At 48.1% G+C, this 10181-nt stretch overlaps 1 pseudogene; it reads left to right on the forward strand.

The window, feature by feature from the left end:
• The first annotated feature begins 8984 nt into the window (after positions 1–8984).
• Positions 8985–9939, forward strand: LOC113191732 (serine/threonine-protein phosphatase 2A 55 kDa regulatory subunit B delta isoform pseudogene; annotated as a pseudogene).
• Positions 9940–10181: the final 242 nt, after the last annotated feature.

Genomic DNA, 10181 nt, shown 5'->3' on the forward strand with positions numbered 1-10181 from the left:
AAAGAAAAGTATTGCAAAGGGTCTAGCAAGACCAGAAGACTTCCTCCATCAAATAAGTAGGCACTCAGGTTGGCCCCTTGAAGGTCACAGCAGAAGAGGACAGAAGCAGGCTTCATTCTCCAAACGTGCCATGATGTATTCATTTCTTTATTGCCTATCTGCCCCATTTGCTACATGAGGGAGAATATTCTGTCTGGTTTTGCAGCTATCCCCTGTACTTAGCACCATACTGGCTTTCAAGATATCTTTGTGGAATGAATGAATGAATGAATGAACAGGTAAGTGGGACGTGAGGAGAGGAAAGACAAGGCTGTGTTTCCTCCCAGAGGACATGGGGAAGCTGCTTTGCTCTCATTCATTCACAGGTTGAGAAGTGAGTATTGGAAGTCAAATGACCCAAGTCACAAGCTGCCATGACCCTACCTTTGTCTTCATGTCTCCAAGAGTTGTTGGTCTGTTTCAAAGATGCTCAGGTATATCAGAGAATAGGAGTAGGAGTGAGAGGATGGAATGGATCTCTGCATCCCCACTGCACTATCCTTGGATGACCCTTCAGGAAATAGCATCTGCAGATGGCAAAGTCAGGAAGCAGAGAAACCCTTCATGCATCCTGGTGAGAAAGCTCCAAATGTGCTGTAGGCCCCTCCTGCTTTTTACATCACTCCCCCCTCCCAGCCCAGAGGCCACCCTAGGCACAAGAACACTTTTTGGTGGTTGGAGCAGCTCGCCCAAGCTGCCAGCCTGCAAACCCTCTCTGGGAAGGCTGAGAAACGGCCTTATCAGAGTGGTCCAGGGACAGATAAACATTCCATGTGCCTCCCAGGCAGTAGGGAGAGTGGGTAGCATTGCTCTAAGGAAGTCACCTACCTTTCTGGGTCCATATCCAGCTCCCAGTACTGTCAGAATCACAGGAACCCTGTCTGGAACCACCAGGCCTCTTTTTAAACATTCCTTCTTTAGAAGCATCTTTCAGAAAATCCTCACCATCTGCCATCAGGCCCCACAACAAATTTCATGATCATGAAGAGCTGGGGTGGGGGAAAGGAAGGGAGGAAGGGAAGAAGGGAGGAGGGGAGGAAAGGAAGGAGCAGTCCCAATGATGCTGCCGGTTACCAGTTACCTTGACGAGTTCCGCTTCCTCATGTGTTGAAGTGTAACATTAGGGAAGCACCCGGAAGCAAGCATATAAAGCATGGTTCACTTTAAAAAGGGTAACCTTCTCCCAGGAGGGAGGAGAGGCCATAGCTAGTGTCCTGGTATCCCCCAATGTGAGGGTGCTCTGCCTTTTTATATGTCCTAGGCTTTCTTTGTTCTCCTATTCCTTTCCCTCTTGTCTCTCTCCTTCCTGCATTTCGGATTGGGCCCAGGAAATGCTCCATGGGATGGCCAAAGGTGGGAAACAGGTGGGCTGGAGGGGCCAGGGAGGAGTGATCTGGTTGGAAGGGGGCTCAGGGCTAATTAGTTAGCAATGTTTACAAATCCATGTTGGGAGGGACAATTCCTGGGACAGGTTACCTTTGGAGCAGGGGCAGTTCTTGATAAGGGTGGGTGGACAAGGGCTCTGAAGGAATTAACATTTCAATCCCTCCATTCTCTGGATCCAACCCTTGCCTATCTGCTTGTCTAGTTCTGGCTTCACCAAGTCTAGGGTCTGGATTTTGAAACAAGAACCATACCATTTCACGCTTCTACCTGCTTTCTCTTTCCATTTGCTTAATTGGTGCTAGCTTCTCATTTTGAGGTTCAACCCCCACCCCTTCCCGGTACTACTCAGATACACTTTATCATGGCGGACTGCCAGGCCCACCCTTCTTCCCTGGTGATTGTTCAAGCAGGCCTTTATTAACAGGTATGATCCCACAAACCATAGACTTGACCCTTCAGACCCCACAGGAGATTGAGGAGCCTTACCCTACTGTTTCCAAAGATGGGATTGAGAATTTGAGTTTGAGATACCTGCATTAGAGCTCTGACATCTTCCCCACTGGGTGGCAGAATCGGGTTCTGATTGGGATCATGTTCTACCTGTAGCATCTTCTTCCAGGAGTCTGTTGACCTCAGTCAGCGCGGAGTCATGTATGTGTTTATAAAGATACAAATGGTACCAGTATCCACAACAGGTCATTGAGTCTGGAGTGAAGTAAAATAATCAAATTTGTTTTCTTGCCAATAAACAAAATCCTCAATCTGCCTAGACTCCCAGTGAAACTGGCCGCAGCTGTGAGTACTGGTCTGTGATGGCCGCAGGCCATTGAACTTGAACAGCTGCCTACCAGCAGCACCAGCAGCTCTTCTTTCCCTGCCATGCCTGCAGCTGGTCCTGTGCAGAATGTACAGCACAGTGCTGAGGCTGTTCCCCGCTGCCTGCCCAGTGGAAGCCTGCAAATGACTTCTATTTATAGAGGGACATTCCTCAGGCCCACAGAGCACTCTCCGCCTGCTGAGCAGTCAGCAGAGTCCCTGACAGACACCGAAGGGTTGGATTGCAAATCTCCTCTGGCAGAGAAGGGCACTGTTCTGCCACAGACAATGGTAGCACGGCCCTGGCGTGATGTCAGATGAGTTGACAGCAGCAGCTGCCTGCACATTCCCTCTCCGCAGTGACAGCTGAGTCCTGCCAAATCCAGTGAGCAGTCCCAAGTCTTGGGTCTGGATTTTGGAAAATGAATCGCACCAAAAGGCAGGGACTGTCTGGCTCCAGTTGGCTCAGTAAAGAAATGGCCTCAGGCCATAGGTCATTACTCAGTTCTGGCTGCCAGTATCTTTAGAGGCCATGTGATTGCTAAAGGCAGTAGAATGAGCAGTCAGAGCCAGCACAGGGGCCCTGTCATGGCAGGTTGGCCAGGTGGCCTGGAGGGAAGGCCCTTCTTTCCCTCAGGCCCAGTTTCCCCTGGACTCCCACAGCCCCTAGGGGCCTAGCTGGTGGCACCTGAGCCCCATGTAGAGCTTAAACATACAGCAGATAAAAACAGCAAGGGCGGCCCACCCCCTTGCCTACCCCACCGGTTTGGGAGGTATGGGGAGGAGTCGGCCTCCTGCAGCGCAAAACGCCCAGGAGTCATCAGGTCCCAGCTTCCAGTTAGGGTTCCGATTTGCTTTAAAGGGACTTGGAATTACTCCTGGCTCCGCCGAGTTTGGGCTGGCCCTTGCTTGGCTCTCGGGGTCTGGGAGCCACCTGGAACCATGGTCCCGAAGCCCTCCATCCTCATTAAAACACCGCTTCCCAAGGGCTCGACGGCTCTGCAGGTCGCTTGCCCAAGAACTGCACATCAAGCTGATGGATTCTGGGTTTCCTTGGTCCCACAAGAACAGGAGGGACGGGACACACGCAGATGGTTTCCCAGGACAGGAGTGGCTGATGTCCCCTGGGCCCTGGCCCATGGAAGGCTTCCCTCACCAGGAGAGATGGCCCCAGACATTCACACTCAGCCATGCGCTCAGAGCACTTTGGGAAGAGCTGACATCTGCCTGTGCTAAGCCTTCAGATCCATAAATACATTATCACTTCTGTATTTGTGATGCAGCTGCGACCAAACGCAGGAGGAGGTAAGGGGAATAGCCAGTTGGGAGGTTGCCAGACCAAGAGTGACACACATCAGCAAGTGCTGGTCTACCCGATGGCAAAGAACGGCCAAAAACGAAATTGAGAAAACGATTCCATTCACAACAGCCTCAAAAATAAAAATATACCTAGAAATGGGCTTAATAAAACAGTGCAAGGCTGGCACACTAAAGTCCCATAGCGTTCCCAGTGTGTGGTGCTGAAGAAGCTCTGAACATCGGGAGACACTCGACTTCCATGGATCAGAAGCTCAGTACTGTTGCAAAGGCCATGCACCCCCCCCATGCCCATCAAAATTATCAAAATGTGAACAGGATCTATTTTTTTGTGTGTGTGTGTGTGTGTATATGGAAAAAATTATCAATCTGATCATAAAATTTATATAAAAAGTGCAAGGATTCACAATAACCAAACAATTTCAAAAAGGAATGAAGTTGGAGAACTAAAAATTTTGAATTTGAAAACTTGCTACAAAACTATAGTAATAAAGTGAGCGATCAACGTCCAGATCCATGGAGCCCAGGTAGGCCCTTCTGGACTGGTCAGTTAACATAACGATGGTGCCAAGGATTCCCATGGGGAAAAGGGCTGTCTGTCCCAAATGACACTGTCGTGACCAGGTGACCATGTGTCAAACATGGTAAAGACCCTCGCTTCATGCTCATCACAAAAATGAGCTCAAATGAAACTTGAAGACCTGGAACCATGAACTCAAAGGAAAAAGGGAAATCTCCATGACTGTGCTGGCAAAGTCCCTTAGGCAAACACCAAGGTAGGGTCCATGAAGGAAAGGGACTGAACCCATCACATTGACAGTTCCATGCTCGATGACTTCATTAAGGAAGTGAAATTTGGGAGAAAATATTTGCAAATTGTCGCTTATACAAAGGACTTGCACTTCACAGAACACTCACCACTCAGAAGTGAGACTGTGTGGGACACCACCCTGGCTGCTCTGCCACTGCAGCTCAGTTTTTAAAGGGACATGTTTCTTTCTCCTCCTCTTTTCCTGCTCCTCCCTGAGCTCTCCCCCTCCCTAATCTCAGGGAAACAGGGTCGCCCTTCTTCCCATCCTAGGCAGACTCATCTGTCCCTGAGCACACACCCTCCATAGGCAGGAAGTCATCAAGACTTTGGGGATGGTACCAGAAGGTCTCAGAAATGACTGTCTCCCACATTAACAAGTGAATTCAACTCCAACAGAGTTGGAGTAACAACAACAAGTAAAGTGTAGCACTGGAGTCGTCTCTGAAAGCCCCTGTTCCTGCTGATGGGCAGAATCACAGCCTGTGGGACAGGGGTCCCCTGTGTTTTTCCTTTGCTGGCAAAACAATAAACCTTCTTTTTCCTTTTTCTCAAAAAAAAAAAAAAAAAAAACCAGAAAGGGCTCCACCTCTGCAGAACAGTAATACTAGTTTCCTTTTGCAGCCTACAGATTTTCATTTAGTAGTTAACCCTGAGAAAGCAGAACAACCCACCTGGTGATTGGGGTCTGCACACACTCCAGTCTCAGCCCTTACTAGTTGTGGGACTCCATGCTAGCAAATTTTCCCCGGCATCAGATTTTCCACTAGTAATTTGAGATAAATAACCCAATAGAAAAATGAACTATGGATACAGAGAGGCAATTCATAGAACAAAAAAAAATGTGAATGGCCAATAAATATATGAAAATGCGCTCAAGCTCTAGCCATTAGGGAACTGCAAATTAAAACAAGACTTCATCCTTAGGAAATTGAAAAAGATTGATACTGTGCAGTAGTGGAACAGAGGCACCGTCATACACTGTTGCTGGGATTGGAAATTGGTTTGATTGGAAATTGTATGCACATTAAATGCACTTAGATATGCAAGCCCTTTGGCTTCACAGTCCTGCTTCTAAGAAGCTATCCTGAAGAAATAATGGCATCTTATAGATATGGAGTGTTGTTTTTAATATCTAAGAAGAAGAAAAGAAAAAGGAAGAAAAGAAAGAGAAGAAGGAAGGGAGGGATGGTGGGAGGGCCGTAGGCAGCAGGAGGGAGCAGGGAGACTTCTGCTTTTCACTCTATAATTAAATGTGTGGTTTTTGCATCTTTTCCAATATGTATTGCAAGGTTATTCTTATGTTCTGTCACCCCCAGTCCTTATAAAGCTGTCAGAACAAAACTGACAAGAGGAAGGTTGCAGTAGGAACAGAATTTAGAGGAGGTATCAGTTCAGATCTGGGCATGATGAATTTGATGCCTGCTAGATAACTGGGCATGGATGCTGAGCAGGACAGAGAAGTCTGCAGCTTGGACAGTGTAGGTTGGAGAGCCACAATGGAAGACCAGCCCCCTAGGACTCATGGACAATGGAAGAAGGGTTTCATCAATGAGATAGGATGGAGACATGGAGCCAAGGGTGGGGGGTACCCAAGACTCGGGATCCAATGCCCTTAATGTGAATGGATTTCTGCCATGAATCTAAACAAGTGTAGTGTCCGCATCGATTCTTCGATTCTTCCCACTCACTGACATCACTAGTATCTTCTAAAAGCTTCCCCCCGCCCTGCCATCTTATTCTTAGGGTTGCTCTCTGCTTTCTGTCTCCAATCTACAGCTGTGTGTGGCTTCACTCTTTTGATGGTCTCTGGGGTTCCCGACTTGGCCCTCCCTTGGTGTCCTGTCTGTGGACCCCCTTAGGTGCAAGCTTCATGCTGCCTAGAAGCCCTGCCCACCCCTAACCAGCCACTGCTCCCCCATTCTTCAAGCTCCAGCCCACGCTGAACTGAGACCTCTTAGGAGATTTCAACATTTGTACACATTTTTTAGGGGGGGGGCATTGTTTCCACTTAATTGTCAAAAGACAGATATATCATCATTGTCACCTTATCCCTGCCTCCTGAAAGACAAAAGAATAGAGTTAAGATGGAAAGTGTTTCATATTCTATTGTGGCCTGACACATTGCCATGGACTTGGCAACTGAAAGCGATACACACGGATCATCTCACAGCTTATGTGCGTCAGGAATCTGGGCATGTCTCAGCGGAGTCCTCTGCAGCTGGGGATCTACTGAGGCTGTACTCAGCATGTCAGCCAGGCTGGGGTCTCATCTGAAAGCTCCACTGGGCAAGGATCCTCTTCCAAAGTACTCAGTGTATGTTGACAGAATTCAGTTCCTTTCCTGCTGTTGGGCTGAGAGCCTCCACTGTTGGCTGGCTGGAGTCACATGTCCCCTGAGCCTATTTCTATTTACTTTATCAGTGCCTGTGAGCAGAGAAGGCAGTTAGGGTATCTGCAAGCAATGTCTTGCAACATAATCTCGGAAGTGACATCCCCGTTACTGTCCTTGTGTTCTGGTGGTTAGAAGCAAGTTAACTGCCCAGCCAACACTCAAGGGGAGAGACACCACAGGGTGTGAATACCAGGAGGGAGGGATCATGGGGGCCTGCCTAGAGTCAGCCACCACAGGAAGTAACACCTAGGGTTTAACTCAGATCTGTGGGCCCCCCAGTACTTGGGTTCCTCCTTCTCTGCATGCCTGGGCCTCCATGTTTGTACTCTGCTGGGCCTGAACAAAGAGATGATAGTGATGTTGTTTTTCTAATGTGACTCTTGTAGCCAGGGATGTTGGGTAATCTTGTTTGAGCAACCAAAAAGTGGGACTTTCAAGTTAACATGCTTTTCCAAACCAGAGTGTGATTAAAGCCTGGTAGCAAGGTGATGGTGGTAGAAGTTCAAGGTGCCCTGTTTATGAAGGCAACGAATGACAGTGGCCATTACTTTTCAGACTAGTCTTGTACTCTGGACTCTGCCAAGCCATCTCTCTAGCCCAGCCCCACCAATTAGGCCATTTATTTAATGCTACCTCTCTGGGGAAGGAGGTGGTCAGAGCAGCAGGGGCAAATGGCCCCAGCACAGCACTTTTACTGTCACTTTCTTCCGAGCTCCTTGGGTGGACATGGACCGTCCCCAGATGGCAGAATGTACTTCTGTAGTTGCAGCTGGGAGAGATGGGAAGTGTCAGTCCTCTCTCCCCATCTTACTCCCAGCCCCCGCACCACTCCCAGAAAGCCTGGGACTGGGATGGATCCAGTGCCCAGGCTTCTGGGCTGAGTGGACGCAGTGGCTCAGGTTTCCCTCTGTCTCTGGTCTGTTTCCCAGGCTGCCACTGAGTGAAGCACCCTGCCTACTGCCCCACTCCTCAGAAGGGTCACTCCAGCTCCCTCAACCCCCATTCATCTCTTTATCTGTTGTCTTCTGTCTTGAGGTTGACTTTAGGTGAATGTAGTGATTTAATAAATATTTGTTAAAAATTCACTAGAGGCCTGTGTGTATTCTGTATATTCTTTATACGTAGGTATTTATGTACACAGTCACCTATAACATAGAGGCTAAGAACTTTGAAGTCAAATAGATCCTGCCAGTTAGTAATAGTGACTTTGACTTTGAGAAATTGCTTAAACACTAGTTTTCTCTTCAGTAATATGGAGATGGTTTTTCCTACCTCAAGGGGCAGTTGTGGGGACTAAATGATTTGATGCATGTGCAGCACTTAGCACTGTCCCTAACACATGATAAATACTTAGCAACACTCCTGTGTAGTCAGCATGGAACAGATTCCCACTCCCACCATACTGCAGGCTCTGTGCAAGCTGGAACCACACCTGTCTTATTCACCTTTATAGCCTCAATACCTGGCACAAGGTCTGGCAGGTGATGAGTGTCAAATGGGCTAATAGTGAATAAGTGATACTTCAGTAATGACAAAACTATTAAACCTGGTGCAACTTTCCCCAGGAGCTCAAAGATCTCTCAAAATTATTTAATTCAGTTTCAAAGTCCATTTTGGATGATAAGTAACAAGTATGACCATTGACTTAAGCATTTGACCAAACTGAAGGGCTAAACTTGACTTGCCCAAGACCACACAACACATCTGGTTATAAGGCCACATGGCTGTAGGGTTGACATTGAGAGTCTTGAACTCTTGGCTTATTGTTTCTACAAATCCAATATAAGATCATCCTCTTGGTCCAACCAATTCAGCAAATATGGAAAAGCCCCTCTGAACCCCTAAATTTGAGGGCTTTCTAGTTCTTCGTGACCATGAGTCATTTTAGTGCTGAGCAAGTGGTGAAACACAATTTAGCTGTCTGCTCCTAGTTAGTCAAGAGCAGGATCCAGCATCCTGGCAGAGTTGGCCCAGTATCCCAGAGGTGATTTCCCTCCGTGGTGATGTTGGTTACCCCACATGACCAGAAGAGACTCCTGCAGGACGTCAACAAACCCAGTTTGTTGATACTGGCAGTATCAGGCAGTCTGGCTTGTAGTCCTAGGACCACCAGCTGTGTGACCTTGAACGAGATACTCAACTCTTTTTACTCTCATTTTTCTCATCTGGAAAGGAGGGGGAAACAAGACCTTGTAAAGACTTTAAAGACTGAACGAGATAAAAGAGCAGAAGGTTATAACTTGAAAGATGAAGATGGACGACTCCGAGACCCATTTAGAATCACAGCACTGTGGGTTCCAATATTGAAGCCCATGGACCTCATGGTAGAAGCAAGCCCACGACCAATTTTTGCAAATGCTGATACGTATCATATAAATTCCATTTCAGTAAATAGTGATCATGAAATGTATCTTTCTGCAGATGACCTGAGAATTAACCTGTGGCATTTAGAAATCACAGATAGAAGTTTTAACATTGTGGACATCAAACCTGCCAACATGGCGGAGCTGACCGAGGTGATCACCGCCGCCGAGTTCCACCCACACCAGTGCAACGTGTTCGTGTACAGCAGCAGCAAAGGGACCATCCGGCTGTGTGACATGCGCTCCTCCGCCCTGTGCGACCGGCACTCTCTAAGTTTTTTGAAGAGCCTGAAGATCCCAGTAGTAGGTCCTTCTTCTCAGAAATAATCTCATCCATATCCGACGTCAAATTCAGCCATAGTGGTCAGTACATGATGACCCGAGACTACCTGTCAGTGAAGGTGTGGGACCTCAACATGAAGAGCAGGCCAGTGGAGACCCACCAGGTACAAGAGTACCTGCAGAGCAAGCTCTGCTCCCTCTACGAGAACGACTGCATCTTCAAGTTTGAGTGCTGCTGGAATGGTTCTGACAGTGCTGTCATGACGGGCTCCTACAACAACTTCTTCAGGATGTTCGACAGAAGCATGCGCAGGGATGTCACCCTGGAAGCCTCAAAAGAGAGCAGCAAACCCTGAGCCAGCTTAAAGCCCCGGAAAGTTTGTGCAGGTGGGAAGAGGAAGAAGGGTGAGATCAGTGTGGACAGCCTGGACTTCAATAAGAACATCCTCCACACAGCCTGGCACCTCGTGGACAACATCATTGCCGTGGCCGCCACCAACAACCTGTACATATTCCAGGACAAAGCCAACTGAGGGAGCCGGCAAGGCCCGTGCCGCAGCCCAAAAGGCGTCAAGGAGCTCTGCGTTCAGAGCCTCACACCCTCCCACAGAGCAAGAGCTGGCCTCGGTGCATCCTGGCCTGGCCCTGCCTTCAGCCCGGGAGAGAAGGGTGCTGCTGCTCCAGAGCAGAGCCCACTGGGAGCAGAACTGCTGGACATTGCTCAATAAAGGCCATTACTCAAATAAATGTATTTATTTTTTTAAAAAAAAGACTT

The sequence above is a fragment of the Urocitellus parryii genome, chromosome 3 (genome assembly GCF_045843805.1).
Source record: "Urocitellus parryii isolate mUroPar1 chromosome 3, mUroPar1.hap1, whole genome shotgun sequence".
NCBI classification, from domain to species: domain Eukaryota; kingdom Metazoa; phylum Chordata; class Mammalia; order Rodentia; family Sciuridae; genus Urocitellus; species Urocitellus parryii.